Raw genomic sequence first — 22,579 nt, forward strand, 5'->3', positions numbered from 1 at the left:
TGCCCTGGCATGGGAAGGTTTTTTCCTAAAAAAATGACCTAAATTACTGATTATTTGTCTTTTTTCTCTTGAAAGGGCTAGATATTTTTCCAGGTCAGCAGCACTGACCTGGAAAATGATTACAGACTCTGGAGAAAAGGAAATTTCTTAATAAATCCAAGTTCTTCTTGACCAAAGCCAGACAAACATTGAGGTGTGTCTTATACATACATTAAGCAGTCATGTGGTTATTAATTTGTTTTTGTGGCTATGTTTGCCATTGGCTTTGAACAGAACTCCCTGTCTCAGAGTTCTCAGCATGTCCCTGCATCCTCAGGAAGAGCCTGAGTGTGACATTCTCTGGGACAGGGCTCACCCTGCCATGGGTCAGAGATTTAATTCTTCCTTGGAGAAGCATGGATATATTCCCTCCTTTGGCCTTGTTTTCCATTAAAGGGAAGCAGCAGCATCAATAATAACAGCACTACAAACACAGCAACTAAGATGGTCATTAAACTCAGTCTCCAAGTGACTTTAAAATAGATTTTAGGGATGATGTTCCAATAAACACTTTGACTTGAGCTTAATTGAAGTCTGGTGTTTTCAGAGTCAGGTATTTTATTTGTTCAATTATAGCTTTTAGTGATGGGAGCGGGAAACCGTGCTAGAAACTGTTCTCAGCATTTCAGTCTTTGGAAAAAGGTGTCATAAAAAACCATTAGGGAGTGTGTTCCTGTAAAATTCTCCAGCTTGCCACTCCACACAGAAGGATTTGAAGTGGCTGACTTTGGCAAATGCTGCTTTGATCTAAAATCTCACCTGCTTTTTAGTTTGAATAGCATCACCATGGGGCTATACAACCTTTCAGAGCAGCTCAGTTATAAATAAGGAGACCAAAAGATTTGGCCCCTGTCTCTGGTTACCCTTCCAGTTTCAGAGGGAAGCAGCTCTATCAAAGTGAGAAAAAATAATGAAATTATAAACCCAACATGGGATTGAGGTCAGGCTCCTTGAATTCTTTTAATAATTATTATTTCTGGAGTTTATTATCTTTATTATGGCGGTTCCTTGGAGCATCTTAGATAAGGACTTTAAACCCCCATTTATCTGAGAGTTTCGAGCTGCATGCCTGCTGCAGAGTGCATCTCTGTAACTAAAGCAGCCCTTATCACTTCCTGCCTGTCCTGGCTGAGCAAGAAAGAGAAACTCCTTATGGCACGTGCACAAATATGTGTCACTGGGTGATGGAGGGGATCTGCGCAGCAGCTGCGGCGCGTTTCAAGAAAGGGGAAACTCAGTGAAATAGGAGCTGTGAATGCAGGAGCCTCCTGCAACACCATGGAGTTCCATGACACAGGAAGTGTCTGCACTGCCCGTCTGCCCTGCTCCAGCTGTGCCACTTCACCCCACCAGCTGTGGTCAGCTCAGGACGCTTGGCATGGGCAACCCATCAGTGAGTGAATGCCTGACCAATGCACTGGCTTTGGGTGCTATAAATATCTTAAATATTATAAATATCTTTGTGGCCATGTTTGTGGGTCCCCAGGATGAGGGAAGAGATGAGAATCTTGACTCCATGTTTCAGAAGGCTGATATATTAATTGTATTGTATTGAATTGTATTATATTATATTATATTATATTATATTATATTATATTATATTATATTATATTATATTATATTATATTATATTATATTATATTATATTATATTATATTATATTATATTATATTATATTATATTATATTATATTATATTATATTATATCATATTATATCATATCATATCACATCATATAATATATCATATTATATTATATTATATTATATTATATTATATTATATTATATTATATTATATTATATTATATTATATTATATTATATTATATTATATTATATTATATTATATTATATTCTAAAACTATACTAAAGAAAGAGAAAGGAGAAATCATAATGAATGAATAATAAAATCCTGCGACTGACCAGAGTCCCAACACAGCTGGACCTGTGATTGGTCATCAAGTAGAAACAATTCACATGAGACCAATCAAAGATGAACCTGTTGGTAAGCAACTTCCAAACCACATTCCACAGCCATCAGATAATTATTGTTTACATTTCTTTTCTGAGGCTTCTCAGCTTCTCAGGAGAAAAATCTTAGCGAAAGGATTTTCATAAAATATGTCAGTGACATATCTTTATAAATATCTCTGTACATTAATCTCTTGGATAACTCTGAACGCTGAGGAAACACGAGTCTGTCAGCCTTCAGACATTAATTTATCTTTCCTGATGATGGATAGCTCTTTTTCAAGGTGCTTGAAGCTGCCTGGAAAGCTGGAAAAGTGGTGTAACCCAGCACAGCAATAATCTGACAAACACAGATCAAGGAAATCACTTTTCCCCTCTCCAGAGTGGGGGAAAAAAAATGTGATAAACTTGCAAAATTTCAAATCATCATCACATTTTATGAGGCTGAACTAGAAGGCATGTGTGTCAGAGAAGTACATACATAGGAGTGTTTATAGTCATATTATTATATTGCTCAGATTAAGTGATTTATAGTAAAAGAATCCGCACTCAGGGGTCCATGAGCATCACTTCTTCACAGGCAAGAGTTGCCTTAGGACTAAAATGAAACAGGTGCAGAAAAGAGATCAGTCAGAAAAGCAACCCCACTTGAATGCCTGTTATTGTTGAGAAGACACTGAGACACTAATTGACCCTTGCAGGAGATGCTTCACTGGCTCACTCCCTGAAATATTTGTCAAAACTGTACAGAAGGATGCTCAGCTGCAAGAGAACTTCATAGCAAGAAGGGCTTGAAGCAACATTATTTAATGAAAAAGAAAGAAGATCAAAGCAAAGCAGATTCTAATGTCTGAGAGAGAGCTGAGCAATGGTCTGATATTTATGGCTGTCAAACCTGGGAGGGACATGAACCCCTGCAAGGCCCTCCCTTCACTTCTGCAGGTCTGTGTGGCTCTCTGGAGATGGCAAAGCAAGGAGCATCCTTTCATCCCTTCAGCTCTACAGAGAGGTCTCTGGATCCCTGCAGATTGGGGAATGCACCTCTGCTCCTTCCTGCAAGATTAACCTAAGGATAACCTCTCTGGTCTATTTGCCTTTATAAATTTAGTTTTTAGTCCCAGAGAACACAGTGAGTGAAGGGATGTTAAATTTGTATTTACAAGAGGAAAGCAATATGCACAAAAAATTGTCCAGTTGAACTCACATTGTCTTAAAGCCCCAGAGTCTGTTAAAGCAAATAGGCTCCTCTGCAAGGAGCACCCTAAAAACAAACACTTCATGGCAAGCAGCAAGTGCCTAAATTCCTAGAAAAGCTTTCCAAGCCATGGTGTGCACAGCCATGACTCAAAGGCTATGCTGAGTGAAGAATATGATTTACAGAGAATTCTGTGCAGGTGGATCAGCAGGTCCTGTGTTTCATAGTGGATGTGTTCTACTCTCTAGGTATGTTATGCTGTCTAGAGGAATGATTCATCTGTACTTGAAGAAGTCCTCAGGCATCCATCAAACATAACCTGGAGCTTCACAGTCAAGTGCCTCTCTCTTCCTGGAGGCTTTCCATCCTCTGGCATCACCCTGGATCTCCATGGTGAGAGAACAAGGGGCTGTTTGCTAAGCTCAGGTGAATTCCCACACTCAGAGTGACTGACAACAAAACTCTCATTTTCTTCACTGGAAACCTTTAATGTGACTCCATCCCTGAATAATGCAGCTCCTGTCATTCCAGTTGTGCTTCTGAAGTCTTTGCAGATGCTTTTCTTTCCATTCACTCAATAAGAGTGATGAAAAACTCTCTGTAGCTTTGCTTTCACAGCTCTGCTTCTCTCTGGAGTGAAGCAAATCTGTCCCTAAGCAGCTGCAAAAGGAAGGATAATGTGTGATAATGATCCCAGTCTGACCTCCACAATATCGATCCTGGCTGTGAGATTGGACAGATTCCTTTGGTATTGCTGTGGAAGAACTTTTTTTTACTTTTTTCCTTATTTTATTTCTAAAAGTTCATGCTTTCCTGTTCTTTGAATGGTGGTAATGGTAAAAAAAATTCGGGGGGGGGGGGGGGGAAGAAGTGATTAAGAGAAAATTCTCATTTTATTCCTGGAGGAAGTGTGATTTTTGCATTCCCTATGTTCACTTAAAGCAACCTGAAGACGCAAACACCTCATCTGTGTTTTTATTCCTCAGGCTTGCTGGGGATAGCAAATCCCTTACCTGAAGCCACTAGATGGTGCAAGCAGACCTCGCTGCTGCGGGAAGCCCAGCGCCAGCAGACGGCACTGGGCTGAGAAGGACTCAAAGCCTCCCGTTTGCTCCTCAGCTTTCTTCTGCCAGTGTAACCACAGAACGCCTTCAAAAATTCTGCGCAACACCAGAACAGTGAGATTGTTAGATGGGGACTTCAGGAGCAGGAGGATATGAATGAAGTTTGGGAAGGAAAGAAAAACAAAATACTTCACACAGAATAGCCAATCTGTTATTGGGTTTAACGCAAAAAGGGGCCACAAAGATCATTTGATGTGCTGCCCTACATGCATTGTCACAGAGAGAGCATAGATTTTAACATGCTCCTTGATCAGTTCTTATCCATGTCACACCGCAACAAGTTTTTATTTTAACATTCCTTTTAGAGAAAAAATAGATAGGAAGTATTGAAAAATCTCAAATTTCTTGATCATGGCCAAATGAATGGGCAAACAGAGGCACAGAAGACTTGGAGCCCATAGGAGCCCAGGGCCAGAGCCAGAACCAGCGGCTGGGTCTGCAGTGCTGCTGCTCCCTCTGCCTCTCTGCAGTTCCTCCCCTGTTCCTCAGGAGGTGGAAAGAGTTTCCTGCAGTGGAAATCACTGCCCAAAGCAGGGACAGAGGAGGTGACAAAGTGTCAGTTCCTGAGCCAGGCCCACCCAAACCGACTTGGGAGGCAGGCAGTAAAAACTGAGACCTTGGCAATCCTTGTTCATTCAGGGAGGGTAAAAGCGCTGCCCACATTGCTCTGCATGCAATTCTGATGGCAAGAGAGGCTGATGTAGAGCAGGGCATTTTATGCTCTGGTTTTTATTTTAATTTGGAAAAATGACCTAAAGGAAATGACAGCCTCCCTTGGCATTATTTGCCCTCATCCATTGAAGTGTGGTAATAATACCTTTGAGGGCTGTGGCAAAGCCTAATGTGCTGTTTGCTCACCATAGGATAAAAGATTTAATTAATACCAGAGGAGGAGCTAGATTCCAATTCTTTGTTCCCATAATTGATCTCTACAGGCCTTTCTAGCATTAGAAAAATGAACATCTCAGACAGAAAGACTTATTTTGAAGCTTATTGTCTTTCACTGACAAAAAGTCACTGGATACACACACAACATTTTAAAAAGTCAAACCAAACCACCATCCATCACACTGCAATTAAAATAATGGTCAAACCAAACCCTAACACAGCCAGAACAATGCTGAATTCAGGGTGTGTTGGAAGACAGGGGAGTTCTTTAAACTCATATCACCAAGCACAGCCCATGCACAGCTGGTGGTGTGAGATGGGTAATCACTTCAGGAACTCAGTGGGAAGGTGTTTGTTACAATTTCAGGGTTAGGAACAGAGAAATAAAGCAGATCTGGTTGAAGGATACCCCAAATGCACAAGTTTTCTCTTCTGGCAGAGCAGTTCTCCCTGCATTTCCCACCATGTCCATGGAAACAACCAGCAGGGAGCTTTTCACAACCACTCCTTAAAGCTGGTGTCACAACTCAGCAGTGCCAGGAGCTGCACTTGGTGACCCTTGTGAGTCCTTTCCAAATGAGGATATTCTAATCTATGAATACTGAATGCCACAATGCATCCTGGATGTGAAATTTATGTCTCCACTCAGATTTCAGACCAAAAAAACCATCCCTGAGATATGCCCCTCAAGGCACACTGTGACTTTTCTCCTGCTTTGGAGCCCTGGTCTTTGATGGAAGCCTCCAAACATCATTTTTGCTTCCTGAGTTATCTCTGAAGCAAACTCTGCCATTTCCATCCCACTGCAGGCTGTGATTTTTCCTATTCTGCAGCCAGTCAATATTTGAATTGGCAGGAAGATGGGGTGTTTCAAAGGACAGATAATCTTTTATTTGTTCTCTTCCATCCTTGCTTATACTCGGCCCAGACTTCTGCTTAAATGTCTCCAGCTTCTCTTATTGTTATTTTTAGTGGAATTTAAGTTCCAGTGGTGGAGGCCACGGGACTTGAATCATTCCAGCCCCTGGTCCTGCTGGCATGGCTGATTATAACTGCAGCAGGCAGGTCTGATGCAAACACACCAAATGTCATCTCCTGCACCACAGCCCCGTCCCAGAATAGCACCGACCTCACCACCCCTCCAAATGCTGCCTGGATGCTGAACTTTGCCTGCCCTGAGTGCAGGAGGAGGAAATGCAGTGCTCAGGGAAGGAGGATGGCTGCCAGCCATGGCAACCAGCACACCAGGCATGGCTGGTGGGGCTGTGAAGGAAAGGGGATGCTGAGCAGGGGTGACACGCTCCTCAGTGTCATTCCCAGGCCATGGAGGGGACTGTGTGACCCTGGGGTACTTCCTGAGAGGGGGAGGGAGGAGAATGGGTGCAGATCCCTTCTGCTGTCCCCTTCTGCTGTCCCTTTTGCTGTCCCCACTGCTGCACCTGGCAGGGATTTCTGTGTGTTTGCTTCAGGAGGAGAGCACAGAGCAGGGGCTGAGGATGCAGAGCAGATACAGCAACCACCGTGCCCTTCCCCTGTCCTCCCTGTCTGCCCTCTTCCCGCTCCCCCTGGCTTCTCCAGGGCAATTCCCACATCATTTCAGACAGAAACCCGGGCAGGAATCAGTGTAGCAGGGAGCAGCATGGATTTACGGCCAGGGCTCCTGAGAGGGACAGGACAGGGCAGCATCAACACAGAGCCCCTGGGGCTGCTCTGCAGATCCAGGGGTGAAACCCGACCCAAACCCACCTTACCAACACAGATTTGAGCAGAAATCAGTGTGGCAGGGAGCAGCAGGGATTTATGGCCAGGGCTCCTGAGAGGCACAGGGCAGCACCAGCGCTGAGCCCCTGGGGATGCTCTGCAGATCCAGGGCTGCACAGAGGGGTGAAACCCACCCTAAATCCATCTTCCCCACACAGATTTGTTACTCTGGAATTCTCAGAGCTCTCACTTACTTTTGGCTGTGACCTGGGGCTGCAGCAGCCTCTGCTTTTCTGGGCTGGGGTTGTTGGCAGATAAGAGCAATACTCACCACAAGGGCTGCTCACATATGGAGGGAGAGCATGGACATGGACAGAAAATGAGCCTGTTATAGGTAAAAGTTAAGTTATGTTAAATTAGGGTAAATAGTTCAATTATATTGTATTAATTATGTTCTATTAATTGCATTATGTTAAGAATGGGAGGGCGTTCATATTCATAACAAGCCCAAACATTCATTTTTCTGCCTGCCCAGTGAATGTTGCTTCTCTTGTTAGAAAAGACTGGCTGGAAAGCTGTAACAAAAGGCTCAAGGGTTATATCAGAGCAAGCAAATTGTTTTGGTGAGTGTTAAGTAACATTTATAATTTAATTTTTTTTGGGAGAAACAAATTTTAAAAAGAGCAAGATCTGTTACCTTTGAAACACCTATCACAAAAGCAGTGTGCTTTAATAAGATCATATATCCATAGGCAATCCTTGGCAAGGCTTACAGGACCCAGAAAGGAAATGTTAACATTCAAAAGATGCCTTTGTTGCTGTTTAATGATCTTTGCTATACATTTCAGACCCTACTCTCTTTCTGACTCTGCAAGTTGTGTATATAAAACTGACAAATAGAAACAGAAACATGTTATCTGTGCAATCAAATGGGACTAACCACACACAAAAGGGTTTCTAATATTATCAGCCTTTTACACTGAATGGATTATTGTCTCACAAAGAAATTCAGCTGGATTACAGTATTTGATAAACAGCAAGAAGGGGAGTGTCCTGCCTGTGCAATACCCGCGAGGAGCAGTTCCAGCTCCAGGATATTGTTCTGCTTTTGTAAACATTTCCGAGGCAGCCCTGCTGAATGGCTGATGGCAGTGCTGTTTGTGCTCGGGTGGTGATGCTCAGGGGCAGTGTAACAGCCTGCTCAGCTCGGGGTGCCTGATGGAGGTGCTGCAAAGGGCACTGATGAGCCCCTGTTGGGGCTGGCTCTGGTGTGGAGGGAGCCTGCAGCCCCAGCCAGGCACTGGGAGTGATTTATTTTTATTTATTATTTTGTCGTGCACTGCATAACTAAATAATGGAAAGGCAATTCCTGCCCTGAGCAACACCTGCTTACTCCAAACAGCACAGGGAGGGCTGCATGCAGGAGTGCAAGGGGGACTGGCCCTGCCTGGGGTCACCAGGCAGCGATTTCTGCGTGCCAGGATCTTTGTGCTCACGGGCTGAGGGACAAGCACAGAGTTTATTTCATTCTTCTTTAGAGAACATTTTTGGTGTCAAGAACAGCAGAAGAGGAAGGGCAGTATATCTATTAACAACATAACGAGTGCGAGATCAGCAGGGGAGCATCCTGGAGCTGGCAGAGAGCGCCCCAGGCACGCCCTGAGCCAGGCTCTGCTCCTTGCAGCAGCCTGGCTGCTCTGGTGCCGCTGGACACAGCCCCTGCACTTTCCAGCAGGTGCAGAAAATGCAATTAGTTGCTATGGATATTGATCCTGCCTTTGGAGTCTAACTTTGAAGTTGGTTTGGGTTGTCTGAAAAACAAAGGTGCAGCGCGATGCTTCGCCTTCACTAGGATTGCAAATTATTTCTTTTATCCTCGAATTTTCCTTCTGTTGCTTTGCTTTCTCTCTTTTATTTATTCTTGTGAAGAGGCAGTCTGTGCAAATATTGTGATTTGAAAATAGAGGCAATGGAGACAGCCTATTGAAATCTCCTTTCATGTAGATGCAGGCTCAAAGCAGAGCTAAATCAGAGTTTTTTGGTTTTTTTTTTTTTTTTTGCAAAGAAGTGAGAGCACCTGATTATTTTTGACAAAGAGAAATCATATGGAAAGAAAAACATAGTATTTGATTGCAAGTGAAATTCTAGAGGTGCTCAAGATACAATTTGATCCAAACTGAGACTGCAAACAGCCCAGAATTCAGATGTCCAGCTTATTAAAAAAAAAAAAAAAGGCTATTTAGAAATATCAAGATTTGAATTCTGAATTTCCAGAACACTTGAAGATTACAGGAGCTTGATCCTCAGATCCTTGGTTTGCCTGTATCTTAAAGTTATGAGGGATCTGCTACTATATACTTACATGAAAATCTAAGCAAAAACAGGAAAAAGGTTTTGCATTTTAAAAAGCATTATTTGATTTAGGAAATTAAAAATATTTATTTCAAAAAAATAACCAGTTACATATATACAATGTTGAAAAACTGCCCAGGAGGTGAAAAAGGTCATTAATATTTTGGTGCTTCATATTTCTTATCAGAAGCTTTTTCTTATGATTGTTCACAATGTAGAATTTCAAAAGCATGCTTAATTTCCTCTGGAAAAGGAATTTTAATCAGAAATCAGGAACAGTTATTGGGAAGCAACTGGCATCACTTCTTCACCTTCTTTATTGCAAGGAATCTAGATAGTTAATTATAATTATAATCATAATTATGGTTATAGGTAAAACTTGCTGCTTTCAGTGGATATATCTTACCTGGACTCCTCATGGAAAAGGCACAGAAAGAGAAGGAAAAACTGAATGAAGAAATGCTCTCCTGTTAAAATCCAGAGCCTTTTTCCCATGTCAGGGCTTTAAATAATGAATTAAGCCAAAGCAGATATTCATCTTTAGTACAAGTCAGTGTGATGCTCAGTCCATTTCCCTTTCAGTCCAGAATATGTGGTCAAAATGGGATTTCTGCTTTAAATCTGCACATAATTCTCGTGTGAAGCATCTGTAATGCCTGGATTTTGTCCCACTAACTTCAGACACTTCTGAAAAGGCAAAACCAGCTTTCTTTATGTAAGAATTTCCTTTAATAAAAACCAAAAAATCCTAGCCTGTAAACCTGGGGCTGTTTATTATTCATAAAGCTATTCTTGTCCATAACTTCTCACATATGATTGGAGTCCCTAGAAGGTAAAAATCAGAAAATTGTGTGCAAAAATATTCACCAGCCCAGTCATAAAACACAGTGAAGGATCTGAAAGTTGAAGAGACTATGAACGTGGTTCTCCCTTAATTTAGCTGAATGAAGCAAACAAACCTTTAGAAAATGAAAATGAAGAAATCAGATAATGAATAACAACAAAGGCTCATTAAAACTTAGACGTGCGCCCCTCAGATATAATTACCTTTAATATGATTTCATCAGATGTCACTGGAGAGCTGGAAACTCATAATGGTGAAACACTTTCCATCAGCGAGGAGGTCTCACCGGGCTCTATAAATATTGACAGTGACTCTTCCTGCAGGGAAAATCTGGTGTCTGGAGATGTCAAATAGAGTGATAGAGCGCCCAGGCGGCGTCGCACGGGGGCTGCAGGTGGGGCCCCTCCACCCCACACCTGCAGGATGGAAACCCCCACCCAAATTCACACTTGGGATGCTGAGCCTTTGTCAGATCTCAATATCTAACTGTGCAACCTCCCTCCCCTGGGATGTTTAAACTTCACAAGGATTAACTGACCTGCCCTGGGTCCAAACACCAGCTGTGGTGAGCTGCCCTGTAGAGCAGAGGAGCTACAAGGATTTATGACTTTGGAAAAGCTGTTCCTAAATATTTGCTCTGTGACTGCCTTTGTTTACACAGGAAACTGGAAGGAAAAATGATATAAAACTATAAAACTTTAAACTATATATAAACAATATGCTATTAACTATAGCATGTAACTATATAACTTATAAGCTATAAACTTTACATAACTTTTAAAAAAAGCCAGGATTATGTTTATTACATTAATACTACACGCTTATTATATAAATAAACATATATCAATTACATAATTATATAAAACATATATTAATTATACTATTAGATATTATATAAATATGTATTGTATAAATATATGTTAATTATATAAATATATATTTATTATATAAAGCCAGGATTGCATGACAAAGAAGATACTCCATGTCACAGAATCCTGATTTTACATAAGTTCTCTTTCCTTTCCAGAAAGGCAAAAATGTTATAGAGTGAAAATTCAATACCTTTGATGTCATGCACAGAGGAATCCCTTCACTCCCTTTGCAGAAATACTCTCCTGCTCATGGGCTGCTCCCTGGATAAAGATGGATGTACTGAAGGTTTTTAAAGTGTTCAGCAAATCACATTTTTCGATTTCATGGCTTCTGTGGTCTTATCCATTGTGTTGCACTCTGCTACATTAAAGAAAAAGAAAATCTCTTGTTGCCAAACTAAGCCTTTTTAACGCTGTCAGGAAAAGCTCTGGCTTCAGCTTAGCTTTCACAGTTCATGGCTTCAAATGCATCTTTAGATTCAGCACTGGCTCTGTTATTTGTAGTGAACTTTTCAATACCAAAGGCCTGAATCTCTCCCTTTATTTGCAGTTAATTTTCAACATCCAAGGCCTGAATCTCTCCCCCCAGGACCCTGAGAGGAGGATTGGTGCTGACCAGGGCTCCCAGTGACTGAGTGAAATCTCACCCGAGAGCTGCTCCAAACTCCCCTCTCTAGGGAGACCCTTGCTGATCTCTTTTCTGCCCTGTGGGAAGGCTGATGGCATTTTGTTACCCCTGCACTCCTCCTTTTCCACCTGCCAGACACCACCATGGAAGTTCCTTGCCATTGTGCCTGTTAATTCCTGGTTTTAACCATCTCACACCAGGCCAGTTTTGCTCCTCCGTTGTGTTACTTGGATAAAATGGCAAAAATGAAGGCATCTGAGAAAGTGCAGGTGTAAAGAGGTAATCTATTGAACTGCTTTCCCCTGGAAGATCCATGGAAATCCTCCAGCCCATGTACCACTGAGGGCTCATCTAGGACCTGAGAAGCTGTCACTAACACACCAGGGAAGTTCTGAGCCTTAAAAGTGGAATATCAGATAAAAATATGCAGCAAGTTCATGACAGCCAGAACTTTCAGCACTGCTGGGAGCCCTCTGGCTCATATTTGCTTCCTCTTTTTCTGAATGCATTTAACACAGCTTCATGCTTTTACTCGTTGTGTTCCCTTGGAAAATGTCCATAAAGACACCAGGAAAAGCTCAATCAATATAAATGTCCAGTTGCAGTGCATACATTATATATTTTTTTTTAGTAGGATTGAAAGCAAAACTGCAGATCTCAGTTTATGAATGTATTGTATCCACACCTGCATATAAATACATGTGTTTATACATTAGTGTGACATTACATGTCTGAGCTCATGGACCTCTGCACATACAACAAAATTATCTATCACATTAAGACTAGACAAGACTCACAAAAGCTTGAAAAACTGACAGAAAACAGAAGGGAGCACAGCCAGTTTTGATGGTTTCTGACAATAAATAGTAACCTTTATTTTTAATTTACATACCACAGGCCACACATCACATCCATGGGCAAACCCTGCTACAGCCAATGGAAATATATCCATTAACAACACCAATTTATTCTCCCTTCATTTCAGGCTTCTACAAAGCAAATTAAAATATGAAAAAAAGCAGGATTTATGCTGAGGGAAATGAATTCTTTAATTTGAATGCATTGATCAGGAATGAATAATTTGTCCCATGTTTTGGGGTCATTAGTGTGGGAGAAGGTGCAGTGCAGTCCAGCAGAGTCTACGTTTAGCAATGGTATTTCTCATAGAGCATGAAGCTAATTAGTCCCAAAGAAAATTCCCCCTCAGTCCCTTGTGGATTTCTTTCTGGAAAACCTCAGAAAGTCAATACAGAAGTTCCTTTTAATGCTATGCACTTCTACTTAACTCTTTATTTTTCAGTGTAGGACCAGGACGAGTGTGGCAGTCTTGAAGGTTGCTCACTGATAAATACACACACTTTTCTGGGCTCTATAATTGCAGCCATTAATAAGGAAAAAAACGGGGAGGGTTGTCCTGCTTGGATTTGCTATTGCTAAAGCCAGTGCTGAAGGAAAGAGGGTGTGTAAGCACCCCAGGATTTGCACCTTCAGGCCTGGGCACATGAACATCCACCAGCACACGAGCGCTGCTGATAAATACACCATGGATTCCAGTGGATGCCCAGGGAAACCAACAGCTCTACTCACAAAAAATGGTTGCACACCAGGTTTTCTGCTGTTTCCTTCACTTTTGATTCTTCCCTTCCCCTGTTCTCCTTCTGCCCTGCTTCCCATGCCCATCATTAATTCTGCCACCTCAAAAGCTTTTGGAGAACAACCATTATGAGGAAATTTCTGCCAAGGGCAGCCCAGACCAGGAGTTCCAGCCCTGCTGCAAACTCACAATGATTTCCTTAGCACTGACATGGTTCCCTTTCATTTGAGCAGCTGTAAAAAATTACAGGCTCTGAAATCTCTGTGTATTGTTCCCTCTGTGAGTGGTAGGGATCTGCTGGAGCCAAGTTCCCTTCCATATGTGTAAACTGCTCTCCCCAGGAATATTCCTGCTAACTCTGCTCTAACCAGCCACTGCCAGATTATTTCTAGGCTTTAAAAAGATTTCCTTCAACCAAACACATTTAGGATTTTCTAATAGCAATTTAAACCTAATCTGAGAATGCCTGGAAGTGGAAAATGACTTCTACATGCTGGGGATAGTGTTCCATTACCAGTAATTTATTGTCTTTAAGAGCATCACTGGAACATTTATTGACACAACAAAACACAGACATTTCTGGTTTATTGTAAAATCTCATTGTGCTCAGCCATTTGTGACTAAGCACAGCAGTGCAATTTGTACTCCCAGGCAGAGCTTCTTATTTTTCCAAGTGTGTTTAAACTCATATGAAAATTATACAGTCCAAGGGACAAAAAAAAAAAAATCTCCTGGTGGAAACCAGAGTCAAACCACAAGCTGTATTGGTGGAAGAAAATCAATTAAGATCTTTAGAAAGGAACTTGGCTCAAGAAATTTACTGCAGCATTTCCAGTTGTGTATGCTGGTATCTAAGAGATTGTGACTGGTTTGTTGAAGCAAAGGGTCTCAGTCATTTTTGATTGTAAATAATGGTTTTCTGTGTTAAGAATTCAACAAACTCATGTAGGATACAAACTTAGTATTTTTTCTCTTCATTGACTCTAGAACAGATATTTCAGAGAAATACAATTTCTAGTTAAAAGTTACACAATAGAAAATGCTTTTTAAAAAAATACTTATATAGTTATAATTATTGCTAAGACATTTTAGATCAAGTCCTGCAAAGTCACATCTTGAAGTCAGGGATTAAACATGTGGGTAACTTTTAGGTCTGTCAGAGTAGAAATCTTTGAATTTCACCCATTGGCAGTGGGAGATCCTGAGTGAGTCACAGCGGCTGAGAGGTGCAGCTCACACACCCCACATTTCACTGATGTTCTACTGCACTGCTCAGAGCAGTCTTAGAAGTGTATTTTGCAAGGATTCAATGAACTGTTCAATGTCAATTTTTAACCTTCAGATATTTTAGAGGCTCTCGTGCATTTTTATTTTGAATATATTTATTTCTTGGTGGATTTCACCAATCAACTTGGCCTCTATCACCTATCAAAAGAAAAGCCCATTGACTTCTTAGGTTTTCTCCTACTTGCAGACGTAGGTGGGTGGCAGAAACCTCTTCTTCTGCCTTCCCCTCTTTCCTGTAAGACCGGGAGATTTCATGTAAAGCCTTTTCCTGTAAAACTAATGTGATTTCCTCCAGAGCAGGCAGTTAACATTTCTCATTGACTGCACTTACATCTAACATATTGCATAAAGCTCTGAAGAGATTTCATTTACGCCAGCAATATAAATAAGGCCATACAAAAGCTTTTTGTCCCCAAGCTGATCTAGTATCTTTGTTCCTGCATTTGAGTTGTTTGTTTTCTTGCAAGCTCTGACTGTTTCTTTGTGCTCTTATCCCATAATTATTTCATTAGGACCCATGAGGCTGCTGCATCAGCAGAGCCCATTCAGCCCAGGTGTAGCTAAAATGATAATCTGTGGGAAGCAATCACAGCATTCAGCAGCCTGCAGGTCACACCTGCTCAGGGTGGTGGGCTGGTTTTGCATTATGAATTTTCCACACGGTTTATTCCAGGATAATACATTTAGAGGTAGGTCTGGCAGGCAATTCAAGGATTTTAGAGTGGATTCACTTTTCATGATTTGCAATTAAATCTTAATTAAGCAAGGCAACTTTTTTGAAGCCTCTTTCACTGATGATTGTGTATTTGAGGGAGTCTACTGTGACATCATAATTCTTAAAAATGGCAGATGAATTTTGTTTTATTTAATTCACACTTAACTTGCCCTTTAAAGAGACAAAGTTACAGCTTGGTTTAACATTCTTAAGGCCAACTGCATTTAAAATGTGTTAAAGAACAAGGAATGTTGTTCTCCACCAGAATTCCCAGGGTGAGTGGGTTGTGCCCCATTATCCTGAATTACTGATCTTAGGCACACGCATCCCTTTATGTACCTGTGTCTGTGAACACAAACTCATCCTGCATTCTCAATGTTGAACATTTTTCCTTATAAAAGGAGTTCACAGTTGGTGCCTGGAGGGAGCTGTGTTTTCCTGCAGAGCCACCTGGAAGACACCAGTTTCAAAGACGTGTAAGCAGTCAATATAAACACAATTCACATGCAATGACTGAATTCCTCTGAGCTCCAGGGATAAGAAGGACTTTTTTTTTTTTTTTTTGTCAGAGGCTTTTTAGTTTCAGACAGATTTCTGAAGAAAATAATTAGATTTGTAAAACTGAGAGCAGCATTTCTCCCCATTGATCACAGAGCTAAGAGTGGCCTCAGGGCTGCGTTCACTCCAAAGGGAAAACCAGCTTGGAAAGAACAGATACAACAAGGTGTTATTTAGCCCAGTTATTTTCCAGCTTTTAATGTGCTTGGCAGAGCCTCTTTTTCTTTTCAGATGAAGCATGTCAGATCTCTCCATCACCAACCTGTGGTCAGTAGCACCAGAGTGCTCAGACAAAATGGAAATGCCATGGAAATGCTGAAAATAGCTTCCCTGGGCATCTTGCAGGGTGATGGTTCTCCTGGACAGCTCACGAGCACAGAAACATTAAATCCTCTGCCCCATGCAGCTCTTGGCAATGTTTGCTCTCAGGAATGAAAATATTCTGGGTGCAAGAAGCCAGCAGAGAAATGATGATGCTGTGGGGTGTGGGATGGAGGGCACTGCCTCTCCTTCCTCTCCTGCCTCCTGTTCTTGAGGTTAAATTCTCAGGCAAGTCCAAAAGATGAGGATATACCTGGAATACATTCAGGTATATCTTAATATCCTATATATATATATATATATATAAATATATAAAACCAATGGTTATATATATATATATATATATATATATATATATACACTTTAGCTACCACGTATATATGTAGACAAATATGTTCCCATCTATACCTAAACACCCTTTTTATGCTGTAACTCGTTTAAGTGTCCCAGGTGATGTGTTTTCTTCAGGAGTTTAGACAGGGAGCAGGATTAAGTGATGCTTTTCTGCTCAAGCAGTTCCCCAAGTACAGAATTGTCAAATGCTTTTTTTTTCTAATGTGCATAGCAAAATACTTTAAAAAATAAATTTTAAAGACATCTTACCATAGAATCAAATTTCCTAAATGTGAAATGCAATGAAAATTTCAGACCTTCATCGAAACCCTCACAATATTGTATTTTTTGATTTGTTTTCAGTGTGAATTGTACAAAGCAAACCTGAAGGAACACCATCTCAGACTGCTACTACTATTTTGGATAAAGACTACGTGTGAACAATATTTTAGAAAAAGTGCCCTAACTTGAAAATCTTTACTTTTGAAGAGGTTAAATTATTCAGTGCATATAGATCTGCCATTATGTGTAGAAGTCCAGGATTTTGTCCATGTCACATATATACATGTGTGGTCTTCCAAAAGCATCACAAGAAAGAATTACCTATTTATGTTTATATTTCCACCTACTCTTCCACGACAGCTTCCCTACATCTGTAAACACCTCCTGCACAGTTTCTTGGTGGATGTGGAAGTGTCTGCCCTGTATTCTGACATTGAAATTAATGTTGTTGTTTCTATTCAAATGAACAAGTGATATTTTACTCCTTCTTAGCAGAGACACTGGAGCTGTTCTATCCCTCTTCTTCTCCCCCTTTCTCCACCCTGAGCCTTTCCAGCTTTAAAAAAATTGCCCCCTCAGAGCATGTCAGACCTGGTTATCACACACACAGCTGTTCAGCCAAATAGATATTTAGCATTATTGATGAATTGGTCAGTGATTCTCTCACAAGCAAAATTTCTGCTTTTTTTCCCCTCTCTCCTCTGAACATTCCATGCCATAGTGAGCAGTTGTGTATATAGAAATACACATCCACTTTTGTATAGATAGAAATACACATCCACTTTTGCAAATATGGAAATCCACATCCACACGTACACTTTCTGTAGGTTATAATTTCTGCAGATTAAAACACAATGCACACCCTGTGTGCCTGGAGAAGAGGAGATGCATTATTCAGTGGAACTAACTCCCACCCAGTCTCACTGCAGACTAATTAGCAGCATGGCTGTCGGGCACAGAGGGGGGAAAAAAAGTCTGGAAAGGGCTGCAAAGGATGAGAAAAGCTGGCTAAGTGTGTTACTTGCTATTAGTAAAATATAAGCTGCCAGGTATGGCTTCCAACTTAAATGGTAAGAATTATTTATAGCAGGAATTCTTCCCCAGCAGCAATAGCTGCCAATGATTAATTCATACAGAAAGCTAAGTTAATTATGAAGTATTGCAAATTAAAACTCCAAGCACTAAAAATAAATGTAACTCTTAAAAAGAGACAGCTTCAAAAGGGATTATTTTCCCAAAGAAGTCAGCAAGGTAATGCGCTTCTCCGACTGGACTGTGAGAACCAGGAGGGCTTTTCCTAAATTTCAACATTTAAGGAACCTGTAGGCAAATGAGCAAAATTCCACTTCTCCCTGGTGCTTGCAATGGAATCACAGAATGCTTTTGGTTGGAAAGGGTCTTACTGATCATCTCATTCCTCTTGACCAGATTGCTCCAGGCCCCATCCAACCTGGCCTTGGACACTCCCAGGGATGGGAAGCATTTATAAGTCCTGAAAATTTTTATTTCTAAATAAATATATGCTTTTGGAACTAATTTCAGAGTTTATTTGTTTTAAAATGTTCTTATTAGAAGTTTATTTCATATTAATTTCTTATTAAAATTAATAAAGTGATCACATTATTAAATATGGGTCTAATAAGCATGTGTATAGTTAAAGGAGTCAAAGCAAATAAAATGGAGCTGACCAGCATTTTTCAAAGCATGAAAGCATTTGTGCTCCACTGTTCTGTTGAAAGCTAAAATAACAACAGGAAGAAACAACTCCCGGGCTTTTCTTCACTCTTTTTTGAGCAATCTTAATTAGAAATTACAGGATAGGAAAACCTTATAAACATCAACAGCTGATTTTGGCTGTGGTTATTCCTTTTCTGCTTGTTCTTCAGTAGACACAGAGATGGCTGGTTAAAGACAAATGGGTGTTAGTGAGGGAATCATCTTTTGCCTGAATGCAGTTCACAGCTGCAGAGCAGCAAACCTGGCAGGCTCTGCCCTGCTCCCTGCCTGGGGAACCCCAATTCCATCAGCTGGATGGGGAAAGCAAAATATCCAGGTGCCAACAGGCATCTTCACATGCAGGTGGGTGGTTTTGAGTGCTCTTCTGTCTACCCAGGCTAATAGAGCAGGCATGATTCTGCATTTATATTTCAGCATCATTTATCAAACAATCAATTAGCTGAAGGCAAGAGAAACCAGGACAAAGGGAGGGATGTAAAACTCCAGCAAAGTGAGCAGATATTGTCAGTGTCTTGTAGCACCACAGCAAGAGAGGGATGAGGAGGAGAAAAATGCCACAAGAAAGGACTGAGAGAGGAGGCACAGGAAGGAAAATGTCATTGTCATTTCCCCCCTGTCATGTCATTGATTCCAAGAGATAGAAATAAATTGCTTCTACAGTCATGCCCCTCTTTAGGAATGATCAGAAAAACATCTTATTTCTCTCCACATCTGCTTTTTGACCGGTGACAAAGCAAAAGCATTGCTGTTGATTCTCTCTCCTGTGAACTGTTGAGAACAAAAAATACCCAGGCCCACATTTTCCTGGTAGAATTATTGACGTTCCACTGATATGCATTCCATATTAATGCTGCTCCTGCTGCTGACCAGAGCTGGTGCTGCCCTCCTCCTACTGCTATCCATGCAGGCTGTCAACTAAATAATGTCACTTTTTGACCAAGTGCCTTCAGTATCTGACACCTGAAAGATGAAACATTTCTTCTCACTTCAGTCCAGTTGATTGTATTTTTCTATCTCCTCTGAATACAGAAGTCCTTTTTTGAAAATTCAGCTTCAAATGTGAATGTGTCCAGCTGCTGAAGCTGCTGGTTAAAAAAGTTTTACAACCCCAAACCAATTATAGGCCATCATTCAAGGATCAATAACCCATTAATAGCTTTGGGTGATACTTGCCATGTGCTGGCATAATAGATTCTGTTTAGAAATAATGTGTGGTGGGCATTTTAAATAAAATCAAAGCTACCTGCATGCAAACCAAAGAGTGCTGAGCTGTCAGCAGATCCTCTCCCATTTTTAACTCTTTAAAAAAAAAAAAAAAAAAATCTGTGCATAGCAAATAACCCACTGCCCTGAAAATTTATTCCCATTTCCAAGACCTGTTAAATTTCATCCAGAGGTGGGTTAAGACCCAAGAGAGCAATTTAGACCATAAACATTTATCTCCTGTTATAACTGACATTGGCAAAATTCCAGTACATGTCTTTTGTTCCCAATCTGGGTGTTCACAGCAGGAAAAGGCTGCTGCCACAGAGGCACCAGCAGAAGTTTGAGCACTTTCCTAAGAAACCTGCATCAGCAGTGAAATCACAACACATGGGAGATGGAAACACTAAACAGATTAAAATGCACTGCAGGCAATGCAGCCTCAGAAATAAATGACCTGTGCAGTGATGATGTCAATATCTTCAGCATGACATTTGGATCTGGGGCTACTGAGCTCCTCAAGAGACTTCTCCCTTTGGTTTTTTCCAGAAGTGAAGCAAAGAACAGTTCACAAAGCTCAGTATTTGGTGACTAAATCAAAGTAGTGTGCTGTGTGATATGACAGACGAGTTTTACAGAAGTGGAAACCTGTGTTAGAATGTGTTCTTGGCCAGTTCAATGTGGTTGACCTCTTTTTTAATATAAATTGGGAAGAAATTGATAAGGCTGAGTCAAACACTTGGAATGCCACGAGGAGAAGACCAAAAAAAAAAAAAAAAAATGAAAGGAGACCTCATTGTGGTCTTTAATAACTTTATGAGGGGCAAATACTGATCTCTTCCCTCTCATCATCAGTCACAGGACTCAAGGAAAAGCATGAAGCTGAGTTAAGGGAAGTTTAGGTTGGGTATTAAGAGGAAATTTATGACCACTGGTTGGGCGTGGGAATAAATCACATGGGACACCATTTTCTTCATGGTGGAAAAAGGCCATTCTTTATTCACATAACTCCTTTTTATACAGTTTTGCAGACTTTGTGTGGGACCCCAATTGGTTGGTAGCTTTCTGGCCAATTTCCTTTACTGGTTAGTAACAAGTTGTTATTCTGCATTGATTGGTCACTCAAACCCTTGGTGTCTATGTGTAGGGGCAGCTGTTTGTGGAAGATAATTTTCATTTTTCTAGCTGTGTAAAACCGCTTATGTAGGTGCAAGTTATTTTTTTCCCCAGGAATAGCTTGTTATGTTAACAAATTGCTCACAACAGGATTGCTTTCACATGGGAACTCACAAAATGCTGGCTTTGACAAGGCCAGCCACTGCTTCCAGGAGAGCAGCCTTGATTTTATGAAGCCTTTATTTATGATTTTTCTACTTTGCTGCAACAGTTGGGCACTGAGGCTCCCCAGGACGGTGGGCACAGCACCGAGCCTGCCTGAGCTCAGGAAATGTTTGGACAAAGCTCTTGGGCACAAGGTGGGATTCTTGGGGTGTCCTGCACAGGGCTGGACACCATAATCCTGGTGGGTCCATTCTGATATTCTATGATTGTGTGAGATTCCTAATTTTAGGCAGTTGTTCCTTGTGGCTGGCCAAAGGCGGCGCTGATGTGCTCTGGTGTCTGAGCACAAAATTTGAGTGACTTTGCTGGGCACACAGAGGTTCTCTGGGCATGCAGGGGTTTGCTGGGCACACAGAGGCTCTGGCACATCCCACTGGGCACACAGAGGCTCTGGCACATCCCCCTGGGCACACAGAGGTTCCCCTGGGCACCCAGAGATTTTGGCACATCCCGCTGGCACACAGAGGTTTTTCTGTGTACACAGAGGCTTTGGCACATCCCATTGGGCACACAGAGATTTTGCTGGGCACACAGAAGTTCTGGCACATCCCACTGGGCACCCAGAGGTTTTTCTGTGTACACAGAGGCTCTGGCACATCCCCCTGGGCACGCAGAGGTTTCACTGGGCACCCAGAGGTTTTGGCACATCCCATTGGGCACACAGAGGTTTTGCTGGGCACACAGAGGTTCTGGCATATATCATTGGGCACACCTCATTGGGCACACCTCATTGGGCACACAGAGGCTCTGGCACATCCCGCTGGCACACAGAGGTTTTGCTGGGCACACAGAGGTTCTGGCACATCCCCCTGGGCACACAGAAGCTCTGGCACATCCCGCTGGCACACAGAGGTTTCACTGGGCACACAGAGGCTCTGGCACATCCCGCTGGGCACACAGAGGTTTCACTGGGCACGCAGAGGCTCTGGCACATCCCCCTGGGCACACAGAGGCTCTGGCACATCCCACCGGGCACACGGAGGCTCTGGCACATCCCATTGGGTACAGAGAGGTTCTCTGGGCACACAGAGGCTCTGGCACATCCCATTGGGCACACAGAGGTTCTCTGGGCACACAGAGGCTCTGGCACATCCCCCTGGGCACACGGAGGCTCTGGCACATCCCCCTGGGCACACAGAGGCTCTGGCACATCCCCCTGGGCACACAGAGGTTCTCTGGGCACACAGAGGCTCTGGCACATCCTTCTGGGCACACAGAGGCTCTGGCACATCCCCCTGGGCACACGGAGGCTCTGGCACATCCCCCTGGGCACACAGAGGTTCTCTGGGCACACGGAGGCTCTGGCACATCCCCCTGGGCACACAGAGGTTCTCTGGGCACACGGAGGCTCTGGCACATCCCCCTGGGCACACAGAGGCTCTGGCACATCCCACCGGGCACACGGAGGCTCTAGCACATCCCACCGGGCACACAGAGGCTCTGGCACATCCCCCTGGGCACACGGAGGCTCTGGCGCGGCCCCGCCCCGGCTGTCCGGAGCATCCCCGCCCGTGCTGGGGGCGCACAGAGAGGAGGCAGGGCAGAGCAGAGCAGAGCAGAGGACCCCCCCGTGCCCCGCACCGCTGGCCAGCGC

Source organism: Melospiza georgiana, chromosome 8 (assembly GCF_028018845.1).
Source record: "Melospiza georgiana isolate bMelGeo1 chromosome 8, bMelGeo1.pri, whole genome shotgun sequence".
In the NCBI taxonomy this organism is placed as follows: domain Eukaryota; kingdom Metazoa; phylum Chordata; class Aves; order Passeriformes; family Passerellidae; genus Melospiza; species Melospiza georgiana.